Source organism: Sarcophilus harrisii, chromosome 6 (genome assembly GCF_902635505.1).
Source record: "Sarcophilus harrisii chromosome 6, mSarHar1.11, whole genome shotgun sequence".
NCBI lineage: Eukaryota > Metazoa > Chordata > Mammalia > Dasyuromorphia > Dasyuridae > Sarcophilus > Sarcophilus harrisii.
In genome coordinates this window covers 31,389,674-31,413,205 of record NC_045431.1, presented here as the reverse complement: position 1 = coordinate 31,413,205, position 23,532 = coordinate 31,389,674, and the positions used below count along the sequence as shown (strand labels likewise).

Below are 23,532 nucleotides of genomic sequence, written 5' to 3'. Positions count from 1 at the left end.
TCTATTGTTCATTCATTTTCCCAGTCTATCACTTGACTTATTTGTTAAAATAGGGTTCTGTTTCCAGTGTGGAAGCTGCCTGCCACTGATTCTGCAGCTACTGCTACTGATTCAGTGGCTTCCAACTCCTGTTCTCGATTTGCTAGGGCTGGAGCTGCACTCTTCTCTAACCTCTAGTGAGGCAAACATCTTATGCTGACTTTCTAAGTTGTCTGTGGGTGGAAACATTTCATCTTATCTTTATGTGGGTTCTAATGCTCTAAAGCATGTTTTGAGTCATATTTAAAGTTATTTGAAGGTGTTTGGGGGAGAGTTTGACAAAGTACTTCACTTGACTCTACCATCTTGGCTTCACCTCCTGTGTTCCTTTTAAAAATTTCATTATATGCTACTAGTCCTTGCTTCCATATTTTCTGCAAATTTTTTTTTAAAACCTAATTTATACAATCCCTTTGTATTACCATTAATTTCTTCAGAATAGTTCATTTTCCTCATCAAAATATCTTTCTTCAGAGAATTTCATTCCCAAATGTATCCTACTCTTTCCAAAGCTAACTTTCTCTGTAATAATCACAAAAATAACTACAGCAGTAATACCTGATATATATATATATATATATATATATATATATATATATATATATATATATATATATATATATATATATATATATATGTATATACATATATATAAAGATATATATATATATATATAATTTATACATATACACACATATAATTTATATAATTATCCTAGGAGAAAAATTCATTTTACACATGAGCAAACTGAAGCTGGTAGCTTTCAAATAATTTGTCCAAGGTTATACAGTTACTAAATAATAGAGCTGAAGATTTTTAATCCATGATGTTCTACCTTGCTTTTTTATAAAGTCTTTAAAAACCTTCTTACCTCTAATACAAAATAAATTTCAGACTATTCTCACCTTTCATCTCTTCATTTGTGGATGTTATTAGATAGATTAGTCACTTCAGTTAGTCACTCATCAATTCTAACAACAACTATTTAAACTTTATTGGCCAGAATAAGATCCAGATAAGAAATTACCCCCATAGTCTCCTGGTCATTTTAAAGGTAAAATTAATATTGTAATAGAGACAAAAGAAAGATATCCAATTCATCAAATACCAAAGATACTCATCATTGATATACGAAGTGGCAAAACCAAAAGAGACATAATACTCTCTATCTAAAAGCTAAGATGTAGATGACTTTATGTATTTGAGGAGAACTATAACCTCCCTTTATGACCTTCTGAGCAATAATTTGATCTGAATTTATTTAGTCTTCCTAATAATTCTTGTAGTTTTTCTTTAGCTCACAGATTTTAATTCATACAGACACATTTAAACAGAACATAATTCACTTTTTAAAAGGAGATTGAAATTTATTTCCTTTTATTTCTAAGGTTTCCTATGTCACAATTATCCCATTATTTAGCAAATAAACATTCTTCACTTTATGCTTGACCACCTAGCAAGGACACTCCAAATTCTGTTCCCAGCTTAGACATAGATTATTTTAGTGATATGCCTTTGTAAGGTAGCTTCAAAGTTTTATTTCTAGTGTGGAAAATTTTAAATATGCAAATTAAAAGGGAATGGAATTCTTTTTAGATTCAGGAAAAAGAACTACAATGACAAGATGTAAAACTGCTTTAGAAAAAGTTAGAAAAGGAATGACCTACTTGGGATACTACAAAAAAGTAATTTATGTTTCTTCTGTACATTTGATTTTTATAAATAAAAAATAGTCAAAGAAGGACACAAAAAAAAAATCTGGATAATTTTGTGGAAGATCAGTAAAGAATTCATTTAGAACAGGATCATTAGAAGTAAGTCTTAAAGAAATTAGGGATTATAGGAGGCAGAAGTAAGAAAGGAATCCATTTACTCAAGGGCAATAGACATGGAGATAAGAGATAAAGTGGTTTATATAAGGAAGAGTAAGGGCAGTGTGGCTAACTCATGAATTACATAAAGGAAAATTATAGGCAGTGAAGCTGACAAAGGATGGAAGTTAGGAAATGAAAAACAGCAAAATTTGAAAGTCTAAGCAAATGTTCTCCAATAGTTTAAGATTCTCTTAGAATAGTGATTGACTGCAACCTACCCATACTCGTTCAATTCTTCGTAATACTAGTCTTCTAACCATATATTAACCACCTGGGGTCTATCTGACTTACCATATTATTTTAAGATCTGGAAAACTCCAAGATCTAAAGAATTACAGTTGAGGATCACTCAATGGCCAATAGAGAAATGCAGCAAGATATAAGCGGGTTGTAACAAGTGAAAAACAGGTATTATACACAGAGAACAGTACAAAGCATCATTAAACTAGTTTACAAAGGAACATAAATTGGTCACATGGCACCATGAAGGGTAATCTTTGATTAGCTTGAATCTTCATGATATCAAGAGAATGGGGGAAAAGATATTTTATATTTTAGTTGAATCCCCTGTGATGAAAAATAAAAGACGTAAGAAGACAAAAGAGAATACTTAAGTGTCGTTTAAATTGTTTAACATTTTTTTTTAATTTTCCCCCAGGTACATTTAAAAGTTTTTATATTTGTTTTTAAAACTTTGAGTTCTAGATTCTCTCCCTTATCCACATCCCTGGCTCCCATTAAGAAAGTATATGTAAAGTCATGCAAAACATTTCCATAAAAGTCATTTAAGTACAGTTTAAAGAGTTCTGTATTTGAAGTCAGAGGATTTGAATTCAGATGCTTGCCCATTTTAAAATTTATTTTCTCTATGCTTTTATGCTAATTATATAATATGCCTGGGACTTCTTTTCTGGATGGGTCATATAAAGAGATTTGACTTGATGGTCTCTAAGTATATTTCTAGGAGAATATTTATTTCCAGATGGAGAAATCATCAGCATTTCTTTACACAGGCTCCATTTCCTTATTCTCTCCATCTGAAAGAAGCTGAGGAGACTATTTCAGAGAGAGCTATATTGACATGCAATAGAAGTATTTGAAAAATGTCTGGATAAACAGACATAAACATTTTATAATGGACTCCAGTTTTTCCATGGTAGCAAGAGGCAGATGTTAATCAGGTGGTAACCTATCCAACCTATTCCAAATGTGGATTAGCATCAGAGGCATTCTGCACCTGTACCAGTCCCTTGTTAGACTATATTCCTAAATAAATTGAAAAAGTCATGTAATGATCCTAATTAAAAGACAGAATTGACTCATTACTATGTCACTCATTTTTATGGAATAGTACAGAGGAACTCTTTTTAAAAAGCTTCTTTGGATTTTTAATGATACAAAATATGAAAAGGAAATAAGGTGAGTCCCAGTAAAATATCTCCTGACTACCTCCAAGTCACTTTAAGTTGTGGAAATTAAAAAACTGAATGTTCTAAGGGCTTTCTATTCAATTTTAAGAATTTAAGTATGAAATAGTGGAATTAATTCAGCAAACAAAACTATATCTATCAATATTCAGCAAGTCCTTTATTCACAAATGTGGGCTAATCTCTAGTAATAAAAACTCAAGTGAAAGAGCAAGGGCTCTGAGGAAAGAATGAACTTGAAGGATTGTTATGGTAATAGATAAGAGAAAAGATGATCAAGATATAATATACTATTCTACTTATTGTCACAAAAATGACTATTATTGTTATTTTGAGAGGCCATTATTCACAGGTAGGCTTGTAAATCTTACAAAACAGAATTCTGAGATGTAAATATTACTGATAAAAATTTAATAACTGGTCTTAGCAAGCCAGTCAGAGCTGGCCTCAGCTCACTCCAATCCACAGGGAAATATTGATATTTATCTCCTTCAACTACTCCTCTCAAAGAGAGCCTGATTGCTTCTAAGAGCAAAAACAGGAGTTGGCAGCAAAGGCTGGTCATTCTGTTCTCCTCAGAGAGAGAGATGGAGAGAAAGAGAGATCATTAAAGATAGATAGAGAAATGGATAGATATATAATAGATTGATGATAGATAGGTACATGGATAGATGAATGGATGGATGGATAGATAGATAGATTAAATGATAGATGGATAGGCAGATGATGGAGAGATTATAGACATATGATAGATCATGTCTTTATACAAGTAAATCTATAGTTCTCTTAATTGAACAAGAGATATCTAAATCCCAATTAGAACTATTTATTGTATGTATTGTCAGGTATATAATCCCATCTACCTATCTTCTCTGGTTTCTGGGTTGTTAACATTTGGATAACTTGATTTATGTGCTGTCCACTATAATGTGTTCATTCTGTAACTGATATTCAGAGGGAAGAGAGTCAAAGTTTGGACATATAGTTTGGGACACTTCTTCCCCATTAAAGGATAGTCATGAGAGGCTCAGCTTAAATTTAGAGATTATTTCTCCTAGACTAACAATATTTAGAGGGACATGTATATATATATATATATATATATATATATATATATACACAAATACATACATTATATATATATACAAATAGTATATGAACATATAAGCATATATATGCAAACATAATACATGTTCATGTGTGTGTGTGTCCCCCTAAATATTTAAATATTTTTTAATCTAGAGGAAATAATTTCTAGGCTCCAACTGAGCTCCTGATTGCTATTCCTTAATACGGAACCACTACACAAAATTATATATTTAAAGTTTGACTCATTCCACCAAATATCAGTTCCAGAATGAACACACAAAACAACCAGCACATAAATTGTTTTATCCAAGCCAATAGCAACCAAGAATCAGAGAAAATATACAACTGAGACCATATGCCAGATACAACACAAAGTAAAAGAGCTCTTCCATTGAGAGTAAGATATTATAAACTGAACCAAGAGAATATTCCAGGCCTTACTCCAAGGGAAATTCCCTAGAATCTCAAGTATAAAAAGCCAAAGATAATGACATGATAGAAGTATTAGCTTCTCTACCTCTTGGCTTATTCTCATATTGTTTCTTTCTCTTAAGGGAGCTTTCCCTGAACAGAATCCAAAACAGGTCTTCTCTTTTGAAGCTAGGATCTCTCTAGCTAGAAGACAAGGGTCTCTCCTTTCCCAGCTCTTGCCAACATGAATCCTTCCATAGGTGCAGAACACTGAATAATCAATCTTCATATACATGGACTGAAAAACTGAAAACTGAAAACTGAAAAACATGTTTCCTTAGTCTTGTAGTCTTCTATGACCACTGGGTGCGGGGGAAAGTAAACATATGACTTGCGTAAATTTTAACGATGTTAAAAAAAGTATTTCTGAAATGGAGACTTCCAGTCCTTAAGTATATCACAGATGAGTGATGAGCAAAAATAAGGGAAATAGTCTAAGAGAAGGCTGAAAATTCCACATACTTCTGTGGAAGGTGAAAACAATGTGCAATAATCTCATGGATTTTAAGATTAATTACCCCTGCTCCTAGTATGATTGAATTATATTCAGTACAAATTTTTCTGGTCTCATCCTAGATTTGCCTGGTAATAGAATGTTTTGAAGGATATAGGAAACAGTGAAAGAAAGGGAAAATTGACCTGTAAGATAGCTGGGGAATGATAGCAGAGTGAGAGTTTTCTGTATTTTAAGAGCTTAGAAAGAAATTCCCCTGAGATCCACTTTAGTTAGAATCAGTGGTAGGGATTGAGTATAAATAACTTCCAGGAAGAAAAAAAGAGAAGGGTGAGAGAAAGGCTTGTAATAAAATACAAAGAAAATGAGTTAGAAATAGTTTACTCCTCCCCTTATTATGAAATCACAAGGGGGCTAAGACTATCAAGCCTTCTTCAAAAAAAGGGAATAATAGTTGTGAATTACAACATGACCAGAGAACATGATCAAAAAAATTATGCTGTTAATAATTTTTGCCACAAATATTCCATTAAATATAAAGAGAATATACAGTTTGACTTCTGCAGGTACTGTAAAAAGTATTTCTTGCCTACAGAAGTATCTTTCTGAGTTCTGAGTAATTTTCATATACATTTTTAAGCAAAGGATGCTTGGAACCAAAGGCAATATAAAGGCTACACATACAAAATGAAAATTCATTCCTTAGGTTTGAAAATATTTCTGTACATCTATGAAATGTTGTATATTACAGAAGTATAAGATAAAACATCAATGTAATAGCTCATTGACAGCACAGTTTCTCAGTTGGGCTCTTTTTTTTTTCCAACTTCTTCTCCTTCATCATCATCATCTGCAGTAGCAGTAGTAGCAGACATGCTCATTTCTAACTGAAACTATGCTATTTACATGTGACTCTATAGCTGTATCTTCCTGTGCAGTGATTATATTTCCTTGATCCCATATAATATTTTCTAAATATTTCTTTACAATGTTTGTTAGTGAGCTTTCATGTATATACATTGACTCATTTATCATGGTTTCATTAATTCATTTATTTAACAAATAATTATTGCATAAATCTTTAGCTTGTTTCAAGGTTGAGTTGATGGATCAGGTCTTATAAAAGCCTTTCTGGATCCTCTTAGCTTTTATTCTTCTGTCCCAAATTATCATGCATATTCTGACCTGTTTAAAATGTATCCTTAGCAGTAGTTTACAAATTCTTCAAGAAGTAATAATGGTTTAGATTTTATTGACGTTGGTGGTGGTGGAGGTGCTATTTTGTCTATTAATCCCCAACATTTAACATAACCTCTCATACACAATAGGCAATAAATACTTATCTTGTTGTATTGAAATTTCTAAACATTGTGAGATGTGCAAATTAGAGCAAGGCAATGCTTACTTCAAGAGGTTTATCATTCAGTGTGAAATGGAAAAGTAAACAAATCTTGTACAACAAGTGAAACTTACTTTAAAGGGGATGGGTACAAGTTTATTACTGCTCAGAATCTTGACTTAAATAAGACATAAGGGAGGAGAAAACACATAGCATAAAACTAATTCACAATTAACAAACACAGTAGCTGCCATAACAATAAAAGCATTAAAACAAGCAAACAGCATACAACATACATCACCACTACTCCAACGAAGCACCAACATCTGAATTTCTTGCCTGGAAGAGCTTTTCAGAATTTCAAATAGGAGCCATTGCTAGGCAAGCTGTGCAGCACTTCCTAACTGAATTTTCAAAGTCCCTTTCCATTAAGAAGGAGAACAAAGAACACTATGCTAGTATTCTCTATTGATATGTGATGCTTGAGATGGAGTAGCCGCTGAGCTATAGGATGCTCCATCATCAGAGGCTGACCAAGGAGAATTCATTTGTTTGTTCCTTCAGGAGGACTATGTTTACTCAAGGAACTGACTAGGTTTCTGGGATAAACACAGGCCTGCAATAAAGGAAACTCATTGAGTAATGCATAAGAAAGCATGGCCTTCTGTTCTTTATGTTTCCTGGCATTCCATTACATAACTGCAAGCATTCTCATGTTCTTAACAAAAAGTTAAAAAAAGACATAACTGAGATTCACTTAAGATTCCTTATATAACCTTAAGATTCCTCCTTAAGAATCCTAGACTCACTAGCATTCCTTACATGTGGGTAACCCCACATCTAAGACTTTCTGAATTTGTTTGTTAAAGCACTGATTATGCTAAAGAATTTCCCAGATACAGCAGACTGTTAGGAAAAAAAACACAATTCATGTAGTTCCTACACATATCCACATGTAGAAAACAAAATCAGTGAAATATTAGAGATATAGAGATATAATAGGAAACTATGCTTGTACAGAAGTTTCCAAAATTTGCTTACAATTGAGAGCTATCTAAATTACAGGATGGTACTATGTTACACGGTCCATTCAAAAAAGACAGGATTTACCTTGACAGCAATTTTCATCACTAAAAGGATAATGATTTCCTCATTAGAAATGGGGATTAAGGAAGAAAATTGATTTTTATTGTGAACTATACATTTTAGATGCCTAAGAGATATATAATATTATGTGTCAAATGGTATATTCATGATGTGAGATTGGAGCTTAGCAAAAAAACACATGCTTACAATTGAGCTCATGGAAAACAAAGATTTCTTTCCTTCCTTCTTTCCTTCCTTCTTTTCTTCCTTCCTTCCTTCTTATTTCTCTCCTTTTTTCATTTCAGTGTATCTCTAAAACTCTACACAGTTCCTGGAACATATTGCATTATTAATAAATACTTGCCAATTCTCTGTTATACAGATCTGAGAGTCATCGCTTAGAGATGACAACTGGTTCTATGGAAGGTGATGAAGTCATCGAGTGAAAAATATAGAAAGGAGCAGAGCCAAGAAGATGGAGTAAAGGCAAGGAAGTGTCAGAGCTCTCTAAAATTCCTTTGCAAAAGAACATAAAATAATGTCTCAATATGAGTTCTGGAGTGTCAGAAATAATAAAAGAACAGGCTGAAACAATTTTCCAGCCCAAGACAAATTAATATGTCAACCGAAAAAGTCCATCCCACTGAGGTGAAAATGGAGCACAATGCTGTCCAGAGCACCTCAAGCAAGGCAACATAACTGGGTGTAAGCTAGCAGCAAGGGCTTGAAGGAAGCAATGGTTTCAGAGCACTCAGCCCACAAACAGTAAGGGAATTCGACAGTTGGTCAGAAGGAAATTGTAGGAGATTCTTTGCTGGCACTGGGAACAGGACTTTGTTACATTACCAATATGAAGTTCTGGGTCACAATCTTAGGATGAGGAGAAACCATGGTTCCCAGTTCCAGGGTAGAAAAAAGTATTTGTGGTGGTTCACAAACCAGAAGAAGAAGAGCATTGACAAAACCTCTGCTTACATTTTTACCAGAGTGAAAGAAGTGAAAGTTAAACATTTCCAGAATTAGTTCTGAATACAGCACCATGAAAAATCAGAAGCTTAGGAAAGTGACCCTTCCACATCAAGAACAGATCCCAACTTTAACAAAAAAATTAAAAGTATAGAGAAAGTAACATGAGCAAACATAAAAAAAAGAAACTGGTCACAGAAAGTTACTAAGGTAAAGGAGAAGATTAAAATACAAATTAAAAAAAAAAAAAGATGAGATTAAATCAGCTACATGCAAAGCCTCAAAGAATGTGAATGGTCTCAGTCCCTGGAAGTGCTCAAAGTATTTTAATAATCAAATAAGAGAGAAAGAGTTAAAATAGATGGAGAAATAGAGAAATGATGTAAAAAGGAGTCAACAATTTGGTAAAGAAGACACAAAAAATACTAATGAAAATAACACCTTAAAAATAGAATAGGTCAAATGTTAAAAATCCACTAAAGAGAAAAAAAAATTTTTAAAAAGCAGGATTAGTTAAATGGAAAAAAGAGGTGCAGGAGTTTATTGAATAAAATAATTCCCTAAAAATAGAATTGGAGAAATAGAAACCAATGACTTCAGGAGACACAAAGAAGCAAAAAAAAAAAAAAATGAAAAGAATGAAATAATAAAAGAAAATGTGAAATATTTTATTGGAAAAACAATTGCACAGGAAAATAAATCTAGGAGAGAAAGTTTAAGAATTATTGGACTACCTGAAAGCCATGATTTAAAAAAAGAGCATTGACATAATATTTCAAGAATTCTGTAGTAGAATTTTCCTGATATTCTAGAATGAAAGGGTAAGATGGAAACAGAAAAAAATAGGCCAATGGCAACCTGAAAGATATTTCAAAATGAAAATGTCCAAGAATATTATTGCTAGATCCCAGAACTCTAAGATCAAGCAGAATATGTAGCAAGTAGCTAGGAACACAGGATTGATTATCATGGAGTCATAGGACAACCAAGATTTAGCAGTTTATATATTAGAGGAATAATAGGGAGAAAATAGTGGCAATTACGGATCTTTAAAGGGTTTAAAGAGTTAGTAGACATGACATGGATAATGATACAACAAAATAGATTATAAAGGAACATTCTGATAATTAGAATGAAAATCAATAATGAACAGTGTCACAAAAAACAAAACATAATATCTAAGAGAAGAGAATGAACAACAGTGCCCAGTACTGCAGAGACCTTACTAAAGATCATTGAAGGGGAAAACATTAAATTTGGCAATTAAAATATTATTGGAAACTTTAGCGAGAAGTACCAATGTTGGTTAAAATACTATATCTTATGCTAAATTACCTACATGGTGTAGACAGAAAAGTCAACTGAATTTTCCATTTTCTTGGTTTCTCCATACATTAAATGGAGCATTTGAAAGAGATGGTCTCTAAGGATTCTACCTTAACGTGATGATCTTATTAAGATTTTGATTTTTTTAAATTTCTGTTTATTGATTGCCCCTGAACATTCTTGTGTAGATCATTCATATCTTGCTACTCTCAATAATCTCAATAATCTATAGCTTTTTCAAGCTTTTTCAAAGTTATATTTTTGAAAATTTGAGAATTGTACCTCTTAAACAAATTAACTTTATCATCATCATCAATACCATGACCATGACCATCACTACCACATTAGTACTGATATATTATATTGAGTATTTTCAAACCACTTCAAAGGAAGATAATCAGATGTATCCACAAATGGAATTGGCTGCCAAGAAAGGTGCTTCCTTGTCTTTTTTTGGGAGGTTTTAAAAAAAATTCCAGGCAACCTGTTCCTAAGTATGTTAAGTGTCTTCTGTGATTGGACTTTTTAGCCACTTAGGTCACTTCTTTCTTTCAAATTCTGTGATTGTGTAAAAATACCTTTCTCTTCCTTAGTGCACAACACTAAACTTCTCTAAATTCATTCTATTATATTTGTATTTTATGTTACATTTCTTTATGCCACACCACTTGTTGACTCATATTTAGCATGTTTTTGTTTTTGTCAGGTCATTTTAGTCATGTGTAATTCTTACAGAAGTCTATCATTTCCTCACATACCTTTGATCCTCATAAAATCCTGGCAGGTTGGTACTATTTATTCTTCTCATTTTATAATTGATAAAACTGAGAAACATAGATTAAGTGACTTGCCACCTACCTGCTTCTATGATGCTATGATCCTTTTCAAGAATTTCTTGTAGTCTTTCAAATATGATTTTTAAGAGGACATCAATTATAACACTTTAAATTGAATGCCCTATTGAGAAATACACGATATTGAATAATTCCATGTATCTATGGAGATTGCTACATTTAATATCTAGCAAAAATCATGTTTGCTATTCATAAATGATTATAATTTTTTTTCCAAATTCCAAAAGACTCATGAGTCTCAACACAGATCAAAGCATACTATTTTCACTTTTTGGATATTTCTTTTTTGTGATTTTTCTTTTGTTCTGATTCTTCTTTCACAACATAACTAATGCGAAATGTTTAATATTATTTCATATATATATATATATATATATATATATATATATATATATAACCTGCACAAATCTTTCTTAAAAGGAAAGTAATACCTATCTAAATCCAAGGCTAAGTATTATCTGTTGAACTGAAAGGAATCTATTGAAATTGAAGAAATAAAAATAGACATTAAGGAAACAAAATGATCACTCTTTGCAGATGTTAGGATAGTATACTAGGAAATACTAGAAATGGATTAAAATTAAAACTATTGAAAACAATTAACAACTTTAACAAAGCTGCGGAATATAAAATAAACCACACATAAATCATTTTTCTCTGAAAATCCACTTGGAAGTATTAGAAAGAGAAACTCTAATTAAAATAACTGCAGACAATATAAAATACTTAGGAGTCTACCTGCCAAGAGAAATGGAACTATAGGAGCATAATTATAAAAATACTTTTTCTGTAAATAGAAATATAAGCAATTAAAGAAATGTTAATTGCACATGAACAGTTGTATGTGCCATCCCCCATTTGATAAATGATCAAAGCATATGAATAAGCCATTTTCAGAATAGTCACATGACTATTTATTACAGAAATGCAAATTAAAATAACTCTGAGGCAATAGCTCATAGGTATGAGACTAATATGACAGAAAAAAAAAGTCATATGTTGGAATGGATGTATGAAAACTGTAACACTAACATACTATTGGTGGAGCTATAAACTATTCAATCCATTTTGGAGAACAATTTGGATTCACATCCAAAAGGTTATTAAACTACACATGCTCTTTTACTCAGCAATATCACTATTCAGTCTGTATCCCAAAGAAAAGCAAAAAACAGGACCTATATATGCAGCAATTATTTTTATATTGGCAAAAAATGAGAAATTGAGATCACTATCAATTGGCAAATGGATGAACAACCTGTAGTTTATAATTGTGATGGAATACTATTGTGCTCTAAGAAATGATGAGCAAAATGGTTTCAGAAAAACCTGGAAGACTTTCTATGAACTTCTATGAATTAGGAGTCAAAATGATGTGAGCAGAACTAGAAGAACATTGTACACAGTTAAAACAATACTCTACCAATGAGCAATTTTAAATGTCTTAGCTACTCTGATAATGAAAATGTTATGTCAATTCCAAAGGACTCATCATAAAATATACTATCTGCCTTGAGAGAGAGAACTGATGAATTCTCTGAATAAAGATTGAAGAATACGTTTTATAACTATTTTTCTCATATTTTGTGTATCTACTTGCAATATATATTTTGCATGACTTTATATGAGATTTAATATAAGCAATATCATACTACTCACCTGCTCAAAATGTGGGAAGGGATGGGCAGGAAATAAAAAATTTAACAAATTATTTTTAAATCATTTTTACATTTTTGCATGTAATTGTGAAATATTTAACAAAATAAAATATACTTAAAATTAAATGTTCCAGGTATGTAGACTAAAAATAAATGTGAAATGATAAACTTACAGGTAAAAGTTAATTTTCAAACACATCTACATAAATTAATTTCATTACTACATAAATATATTTAATAGATATTACTTGTTTTTCAACTATTTGAATACAACATTTTTAATCTCTTATTATCCTTCAATATGTACTCTTACCTGCTTTTTTTGAATCACATTCAGTCTTATTAATATTCTTCCACCTTATTTTCTTTAGCCTTTTTTCCTTATCACTACATAGACAAATGGGAAAAAATGTGTTTTTTTCATTTATTTTTTTATCTACATTAATCTTCTTCATCATTAGTATAGAACTATGATAACTTATTGTATTATATAAGTAATGGATAAACAACTCAACAATACAAAATAGGTGAAAAGTATTTAGTAAGTCAAATGATTAAAACATCAAGAAGATAATTCAATAAAGGTACTTTTAATTCATAATATTGCTTTGTAATCTCTTAACAACTATGATTCCTTTTATCTAATATGCTATCATATAGATACATCAGTATATTGACATTGTTATGTCTATATCTGTCTTCCATATTTTAAGTTACCATATGGAAGATCCTGGGAATACAAAGAAAGGTCTCAAAATGTTGTAAAATATGGAAATCTGGAACGGGAGATAAAGGTGAAAAGACTCAGAATTGCTTAGCCTTAAAAAAAAAAAAAAAAAAAAAGGCAAATGAATGATGAGAGTATTAAAATGACAGTGAAATATATGAATCTCCATAATACAGGAATGAATCCGTTGACTTTTGGAATAAAACAAAAATGGGTTTATAGTATCTAGAGACAAGGAAAATTGTAGTAGGATGAAGTACAAAAAGAAACTATTTTAAACAGTTCTCTTTTAGATACTTCAGTATATCAAATACAGCTTTCTTGAAGAATGAAGCAGGGCGTTTTAAGTTCTCTTTCAGAAATTTGACTGTATTTTAAATTCAGTTATTGGAAATTTCACATGGCTTGGAATATCCACTGCCAGTATTATTATCATACTGAATTTAAAACTAAGCCATATTAATTACTGCTGCTGACAGGTAGACTGGCCTTACATGGATTATCTTGCCCTTTCTTCTCACTGTTCAAACATTTTTAAAAATTTCTAACGTATAAAGATTGAGAAAGGATAATTCTCAAGTTCGCAAATAATGTAATTCTGGAAAGATAACTAATAGGTTGGACGACAACATCAAAATGCAAATGATCCACACAATTAAGAATGTTTAGTTTAAATTCAATAAGACTAAAATCAATAGAGATCAACCTCAAGGCTGGATTGATCTTCAAGTTAAAAAATGCACAAGATAGTGTAATCATGTTTGACAATAAACCTTGTGAAGAAAACATAGTAGGTTTTAGTTTGTCATAAAGCTTGTGTGGAGAGAAGTGGGGGTGTACAGGTGTGAGTATAGAGTTATCTGCCCATATGACAAGAGTAGCAGTTCTACTTTTTGAGATAACTAGATAGTGACTGAAGAGATCACTACACCTATAGTATCCACATATGAGTTCAAATCTAGTCTTAGGTATTTACTATGTAAACTTGGGAAGCTCATTTGACATCTGTCTGCTTGAGTTTACTCAATTGTAAAATGGGGAAAATAATACATCTATTTTCCAGAGGTGTGAAAATCAAATAAAAGATTAGTAAAAGCAGCACAATGGCTGGCCTAGAATAGTGTTATACAAATGCTTATTCTTTTCCTTATTGTACTATGCAGTACCATAATCATGTTTGGAATTTTCGCTGAATTCTTTATTCCAGGCATATATTTTTTAAAGAATTTGCATAATGAAGTATATATAAAGAGAGTTAATCCAAATTGGTGAAGAAGGTCAAGGAATCTTTTGGGTTTTGTTTGTTTTTTTAATGAAGGAATGGGGAAGGGTGAGGTAGGGTATTGAGTTATCTGAAGCAGAAAACCAAAAGTAGCATAGTTAGGGCTTAGCTATTGTATATTAACAATTATATAATGGGCAGTTCCTGTTTTAATAAAGATAAAAGTTGCACTGTGTTTGACTGCATAAATCAACCTAAAGATACACTCAAAGAAAACAACAGAAATTTGAGGAAGTATTTACAGTTGTTTTCTTATCTGGCTAGCAATTACTGATATATATATATATATATATATATATATATATATATATATATATATAATTCAATTTAACCAGTGGATTTTTTTATCATTCCTTTTTAATGTTTTTCCAAAAAAAACCCAAACATACAAAGTAAAAACAACAAGAACAAATTTATTCACATAATTCTTCTTCCTGATTATTCTTTGTGATTTAAATCCAATTAATTTCCTTGATATTTTGGATCCATATGATTGATTTTATAGTCTTAGGGAATTACTGTAAAGTCTAAAATGTTTTCCAATCTATGTAAATATTCCTGATGAAAAAAAATGAATGAATGAATGAATGATAATTATTAAGCTTCTTGTCTATGGTTAGATAGTATGTTAAAAATTAGATATAAAAATATTAAAATGAAATAAGCCAGTTTTTGACCAAACGAAACCAACAAAAACAAAATTAAAAGGGAAGTACAAAGCTGGGGGAAAAAAACTTTATACCCAGTATTTCTAAAAAAGTTTCATTTCTAAAATATATAAAGAAGTGTCAAATTTATAAGAATATAAGTCATTCCTCAATTGATAATTGGTCAAAAGATATGAAGAAAGTTTCAGATAATAAAATTAAAGCCAACAATAATTACATGAAAAAATGTTCTAAATTGCTATTGATTACAGAAACGCAAATTAAAACAATTCTGAGGTACCACCTCACACCTCTCAGACTGGCTAAAATTATGGGAAAAGATAATGATGAATGTTGGAGGGGATGTGGGAAAATTGGGACACTAATGCATTGTTGGAAGAGTTGGGAAATAATCCAATCATTTTGGAGAGCAATTTGGAACTATGCCCAAAAGGCTATCAGACTATGCATAGGTTTTGACCCAGCAGTGCATTACTAGGTCAGTATCCCAAGGAAATCATAAATAAGGGAAAAGGACCCACGTGCGCAAAAATGTTTGTAACAGCTCTTTTTGTGGTAGCAAAGAATTGGAAAATGAGTAGATGCCCATCAGTTGGGGAATGACTGAAAAAGTTCTGGTATATGAAGGTAATGGGATATTAGTGTTCCATTAAAAAATGATGAATAAGCTGATTTTAGAAAGCCCTGGAAAGATTTACATGAACTGATGCTGAGTGAGACAAGTAGAACCAGTAAGGCATCGTACACAATAACAGTAAGAATGTGCAATGATCAAATATAAAAGCTTTAATTCTCCTCAGTTGTTCAGTGAACCAAAGTAATCCCAATAAACTCTGGATAGAAAATGCCATCTGCATCCAGAAAAAGAACTAAGGAGACTGAATACAAATCAACCCGAGCTATGTTTATTTCCTTTTGTTTTTATTTGCATCTCTTCCATGGTTTTTTTTTTCCCTTTTGCTCTGATTTTTCTCTTCCAACATGATTAATAAAGCAATGTGTATTAAAAAATGAAATAAGTCCTGCCCTCATGAGCCTTTCCTTTGAATGGGGTCAATTGCATATTTGAGTAGTAGTTGACAAGAAAGGAAGTTTTAGAGTATCAGAACTTATGAATAGAGGGATTGATGAGGCAATTTTAATGCCTTTTTCAGTAACAATGCTATTAGTGATTTGATTACTGATCCCAAGTAAGAATAAGAGATGAAACTGAACTGAAAGGTCATAAGATCATTGTCATAGATTGTGAGCTAGAGAAAACTTCAAAGCAACCTCCATTTGAGAAAGCATTCCTACCAGCCATGTTCTCCTCAAACCCAAATCAACCATAACTCTCTAGAGCCCTTTCCATCTCCACCCCGGTGCCCCATGCTCTCCCGTATCACACACTGTCATTGTCCCCACCTGAAGCTTCCTCCTTGGATCATTAGTTCTTCCATAGCTTCTCTTTCTCCTTGGTTGTACCTCCTCCACATCTCTACTAGCCCAAGATTTCACGCACCAAGCCTTCCTCCCCTTTTAGATCTTTTTCATGTGTTCACTCTTCTCATCAGAAATTTAAACTCCCTGAAAGAAGTAACTGCTTTTCTTTTTGCTTATATTTGTGTCCCCGAAGTTTGGCATGATTCTTGGCACCTAGGAAGTGTTTAATATATATTAATCTATTATCAATTGTGAAGTTCTCAAAAGAAACATTGAGTGTCCTTGTATTGCTTTTTCTGACCACCAGAGGACATTTGCCTTATTTCATCAAGCACACTTTCACCATTGAACAATGTGGCCAGCTCAGCAGAGTGGGCTTCTCTACAGGGACTTGGGATGCTTGGCAGTTTGGCAGACCCCAGGGCGCTCGGCCATCTTCAGACCTTCTTAAGATCATTCCAAAGGAGGCAGTGTGGTTTCCTGACATGGCACTGGGACACTGTTAGGGTCTTTGGAATTGATTGCATGACCTGGGAGACAATAGCACAAGGACACCTTGCCAGAGTGACCTCGTCAGAGAAGGGACTGAGTTCTGTGAGTCAGGTACGATTAAAGGAGCTCAAAAGAGATGGAATGTACCCAACTAGGAAATCCACCCTCAACGTTCACCCGGACTCTTTGTGTCTGACCTGTGGGAGAGCATTCCTGAGCTTGTACTGATCAAATCAACCAAAGTCAGATACATTTTAACTTGACTAATATAATAATATTATTTGGCTCTCTTCAGGAACAAAGGAGAACAATCAACCAACCCATCAACCATCCAACCATCCATCCATTCATCCACTTGTCCATCCATCTCTCTCTCTGTCTCTGTCTCTCTCTCTCTCTCTCTCTCTCTCTCTCTCTGTCTCTCTCTCTGTTTCTGTCTCTGTCTCTCTGTCTCTGCTCTGTCTCTCTGTCTCTGTCTCTCTGTAGCTCCAAAAGACAAGGGGATCTAATATTTCAAAACAAGGCTGAGGAAATTATCTTTGGAGGCGTTCTCTGAAGGCTTACTGTTCTCAATGTGGGAAAAAGTGGGTAAACATCAGGAAATATATCAAGATATCTGCAACATGATTTCCTGTTGAATGAAGGCTATTATAGAAAAGATAGATTGATTATAATTTAGAAAATAATTATAAGTAGACCTATCATCAATAACAAAATGTTTTGAGAAATTTTTATGTCAGAAACGTTAACTAATCCATTATACAAACATTCTTTATTCTTATTATGAATTAGACATTTAAATATTATAAAAATTATCAATAAATACTTGTGTATTATATGCTACATTATTTTATTGGACATTTATGATTAGTTTCTGTGTGATTAATGTTAACAAACAAAATCACCTAGAAATTTTGAACCCGATGTTCCAAAATATTTCCAACTCTAACATTTTATGATTTTATGGCTCTGATTCAGGCTACTAGTTTGCACATTAATGATGAAGGACATCAAATAATATATTACCGATTCTAAAAACTCCTTTATGGTGCTTTCATTTTATTTTACTTTACTCCTGTGAGTTTCTATTGCTCATGAATTAAAGATATAATTAAAATAAATTAATGTATTTTAACAAATTGTTGATTATCATAAAAATAATACATTCAAGTTTTGCCAAATACTTTCATTACATATATCATTTCATCCAATCCTCCCAACAAACTTATGAGTTAGGTATTATAATTATCCTCATTCTTGCCAGTGAAGAGATTGAGGCATGGAGTGATAAAGTCATTTTCCAAGGGTCTCACCAAGCTAGTAAATGTCTGAGGTAGGTTCTGAACTCAAGCTTCCCTAATTCCAAGGCATATTTCTTAGGTTCTACGCTACCTTTGTATACAGCTGCAAGTTTTATTAAAGTATATAATAACAGAATAATTAGATATAGAGAAAAATGGGAGAAAACTTTTACATTTCTTTATAACTTTGTAATTCACTTTCTAGATGAAAAAATACATAATGAGGAATATTATGAATTGGGATATATTTACAAACTTCATATGATGATTTTTATAAAATGAGTGAAGTGATATATTCTCATAGGTTTAAATAAATCCACCCCAAATTTTTAAATATCTTTAATACTACTCCTAGAATTTCCCTTTAAATGTAATCATCTAGAGTTAGAGTTTATTTACAGAATACATTCCATAGTATATCCAAAGACCTATGAGGTGAGGTACATGTTTAGAAAGGCTTGTGTTTTAAATGCTTAGATATTAATATTTCAATTTCAAATTTATATGCTGCATTCTTCTAAAATAATAGATTTCTTCAGAATCTTTCTAAAGAGAGACCTAATGGGACTTCTAAGGAAAAATTAGTATATCATAATCTTTTTCTTTTTGTAATCTCAGCTTTTATATTTGAAGAGAAAGTTGCAAATCTCTCTCTTTTCAAATAAAAAAAGTAGTATCCATGTTTTAAGTTTGACATTCAATCAAATACAATTTGTTCTTATTTCCCTTTTAAAATTCTAGCAGCATAAAAATTAAGTATACTTTCAAGAAATCTCTTTTTAGAATCTTTATTCTTTATGTTACACTATTCAGATGTCAGAAGAGAGAAAAGAAAAGAGAAAATTTTTTCTTAGTACAACAAAAATGTTTTCTAGAATCACATTGCACATATGACTTCAAATTGTTTTATATTTATTATTTTATTTGATTCTTGAAGTAAATGAAAATCTATGATGATATATACATATATTACAGATGTATACACAGGTATGTGTATGTATATATATATGCAAGTAGTATTGTAGTGTATATATATGTGAATGTGGATGTATATATTTATGCATGTAGTGTATGTGTGTATATATGTATATATGTGTGTATATGTACATGAGTGTATATTTATATATACTACATATATTTTTCTTGGCATTTTATAAATAAAAGTAAATCTTGGAGATAGTTGATGGTGATGATGATGAAGATGACGACTAAACAATGATGATGATGATCATGATTGATGATAGCATTTGCAAAACATTTACATATATGATTACATTTGATTCCCACATCATCCCTCTGAAATAGGTGCTGTTCCTATTCCTATTTTAAAGAGAAATAGAAAATAAAAAAAGAAAAATAGTTTGCCTTAGGTCACTCAGCCAGTCAATTTCTAAGGTAGAATTTGAACTCAGTTCTTCCTGACTTCAGGTCCAGCACTCCATCCATTATACTCCCTAGCCTTTGTTGCAAACCCGAGGTCACACCGAATACTTGAATATTGAAATTCTAACTTCATATACATTATTTATTTATTCATTCCTTCATTTATCAAGCAGTTACTATATTAATTCCCAACTAAACGCCTGGTATTGTACTAGATGGTGGAGAAACAAAAACAAATATAAAAGTACACCTGACCTCAAGGAGTTGCTATCATTCATGGAGGAAGAGTTTACACAGAATATGGGATTCGGGCTTCATGAGCTATTTACTATCATTTCTCTGGCCCTGGAGCCTTCTTCAAAAAATCCGCCTTGTACAGAGACTAACCTCCAAGAGGAGACGTCTCAGATTATGAGGCAAGAAAGGTCCTGAAATACATTCAGATCAAGAACCAAGTCACTTCAAGTGGTTTTAGTCATGAAGAATTACTAAAAATATGGATAGGATATTTCTACTATTTATGGATGCAAGACAGACCTCTCCTACAGGAGGAAGTTGGAAATACAATGTTCCAGCTCATTTATATACTTTTCCCCTTCTTTTTTCCAAAACACAGAAACCCAACACCTGTTTGTTCAGACTTTTTTGGCAAACCACGAGCCATAAGTGGAATGGAATAGACAGACTGCACTTAGTTAAGTTTTACATGTTAATGGGCCTGCTTCTGAATCAGTCCTTTGAGTTTAGTAACTTTTTAGTAAAAGATATGGTTGGGAAGAAAGTCAGGTCAAACTACTTCAGGATATCTTAGTGAAAGGACTTTTGCACCCTGACAATCAAGCACCTCATGGAATAAAGTCCCACTTTATTGACCTATATGGGGAGAAATAAGGAAAGTAGAAGCAAAACAGTTGATAGCAAATCAAAACCTGAAGTTTATTGTTTCATTCTGAAAAACTGCAGCTAGAACAAAGGATGCTATTTTGCTGTATGATATCATCGGGAGTATCTTTGAAGAAATTTTGGAACAAGCTCCCTTTTCCACTGAAGAATTAATACCAGAATTAAGTGCAAACCAAGAGTAAATTATTAGAACAACAGTGAATTGTCAGAAGCAGACAGGCATAAGATTACCTAGGAAGCAAAAGAAGGGAAAGAAATGTAAGAAGTCTTCACCAAGGGAAGATAAAGTCAAAGGGGAAAAAAAGAGTGATGGCAAGGGACATTGGGCTTATCCTTCAGTTTAACTATAAGAAAATTGCTGATAGACTGGAATGGCCAGCAAGTTAAGGAGCCCTTCCTTGAACAGTCTCCACAAACTGGCCAGAAATTTCCAGAGCCTTTCTGAAGGAATATTACATCAAAATGGCTTTCCATGGCATAATAATTTGAACAGATACAGGCTTTAGCAAAAGAATCCTTTGTGCCAAAATCAAAACTGCAAAAAGAAAGAGGGGGAAAAAGATATAAAGGAGAATGTGGAGACAACTATGACTTTTGAGATAGATAAGTCAAGAACTACAAAGAGAAAGATGAATTCAAGAAAGACTATCAGTACCGATTCTTCTTTTCTATATGAGATAGGCAATACAGCTATTTTCTTTAAATCCTCAAAACAACAGCTCAAGAAGAGCATGTAAAAGAAAAAGAAGGTAAAGAACCAAAAATCACAGAAGTAATGGATGGTTTCCAGAAGCCAATAAGAATGATCAAAAAGACACCCCAAAGAATGAAAAGGCAGGAGCAGCAACAACAACAATAATAAAAATCGACCTTGAAGTGACATCAGCCATGGACAGAAGTAGGAAAAAAAGTTGCTTGTGAGAAGATGGAGACCCAAGAACAGCAAATGAAAAAGTTGTAAGCCACACTTCAGAAAGCTTATATAGAAACTCCTGTAATTAAAGGGTTGCCAATTATCCTATTATTTCCCCTAAGCAAGAAAGTAATAAGTACCCCCAAATTGGTCACAAAACAAAATAAAGCAAGTTGTTAATGGAAGTAACCACATTGTTCCCCAGGTAGTCTCAAAGATATCTTCAGAAATGGTTCATTGGAAAGAGTTATAGGTAAGTAGAACCAATGACATAGAGATAGAAAACCAGGTTGTAGTTTCTACTAAAATGATAAAAAAAAAAAAGAAAGATAAGTGGGTGAGTAGAAACAGTCTTATTCCCTTCCCTCAACCCAGAAAATAAGGGCAAGTTACTCAAGAGGAAATTACTACTACTACAGAAAATTCAACAGTTGGTGATTTTCTTCCTTCTCCAAAAAGGTCAAATAGAAGCTTCAGTAGAGCAAAAGATTCCTTAAAGAGGGAAAATAAACAAATCGAATGATCCTTATCCCCCTCTCCCAAATACATCATGCTTTTCAGTCATCCAGGTAAAAGAGTACAAAGAAACATGAGGAAAAAATATTTAATGTCTTCTAAGTGTTAGGACTGGTTTTCTAGTGATCTTTGAGAATTTCAACATCCAAAAAATAGAAGTATTTTCCAACACAAGACATATAAGCATTTCAGGGTGTCATTAGCAAGGAATCACATAAAAATATTATTTTCCAGCAATAAAAATTGAGTTATGTCACATAAAAAATGAAATTCAAATCTATACAAAATAATTGTTGTGATGACCACGTATTTTAAAATCAGCGGGAATCAGGAATTCAGGTTAAGGGAAAATCTTCAATCTTTATTCTCAGTAGAGATGAAGAAGAATCGGAGGTGAAGGGGGAAATGCTATAGCAATGTGTGCAGCTGAGTAAAGAAGCCAGCCAGACCAGAAGCCAGCCAGCCTTCTCTTTCCGCTCCTCTCTCCGCCCCTCTGCCTCCACCCACCAAAATCATCATTTCCAATACAACACATTAGGACTTGCACAAAGAGTGGGTGGGGGCCATTCTTTCTCCAAGCATATATATTAATAGAGTATGGTCCAATTACTATTTAGCCTCACATGCTTGGGACCTCAGTGCATCAACTTGAGCTTCAGCCCATTACAAATTGTCAGTGGATGGATGACATTAGAAATTAAGGGCACAAAGATCAGCTTCTTGTATGAGATGTTTTTTAATTTTATTTTGAAGGAAGTTAGTTAAGATATTGAGGTAAAGATAGAATGTATCAGAGATTTGGGAATCAATATATATATACTGTTTCAGCAACCACACTAGCCTTCCATGCCCCAAGTATACCGTTGCCATAAATTTTCAGCTCCTTATAATTGTGTTTCAGAATTATTGTTGTTTTGTTTTAATCAATGGAAATGATTAGTATGTATTTGCAAAGAAAATATACAACAAAGATAAAAAATGAAAAATGGGAAGGATACTAACAATACTGATTCTCAGAGTATAGACATTTGGGACAGATGACAATGTTCATCTGTCAGTCTTCTTGCTATTGAATACTTACCAAATGAGAGGATTTCCTATACTGTTGGCAACAGGGAAGAATCTGTTCGCTCCTATACAATGTAAAATCTTACAAAAGGAAAAGAACATTAAATCTTCATAAATTATTACTTAGAAACTGTGTAATATGGCAGCAAAGTAAATGTCATCCTTAATACAATTGAGAGACAGAATGTTCTGAAAGATGGAGGAGAGCACTGTGATCCTTTTGCAAATACCTCTAAGTCTAGTGTTTCATTAATTAATATAAGGAAAGATTTTT

The 23,532-nt window shown here is 32.5% G+C and overlaps 1 pseudogene; it reads left to right on the top strand.

Moving 5' to 3' along the window:
- LOC100916845 overlaps window positions 1-22,299 on the top strand; it is a 28,024-nt pseudogene extending 5,725 nt beyond the window's left edge.
- Window positions 22,300-23,532: the final 1,233 nt, after the last annotated feature.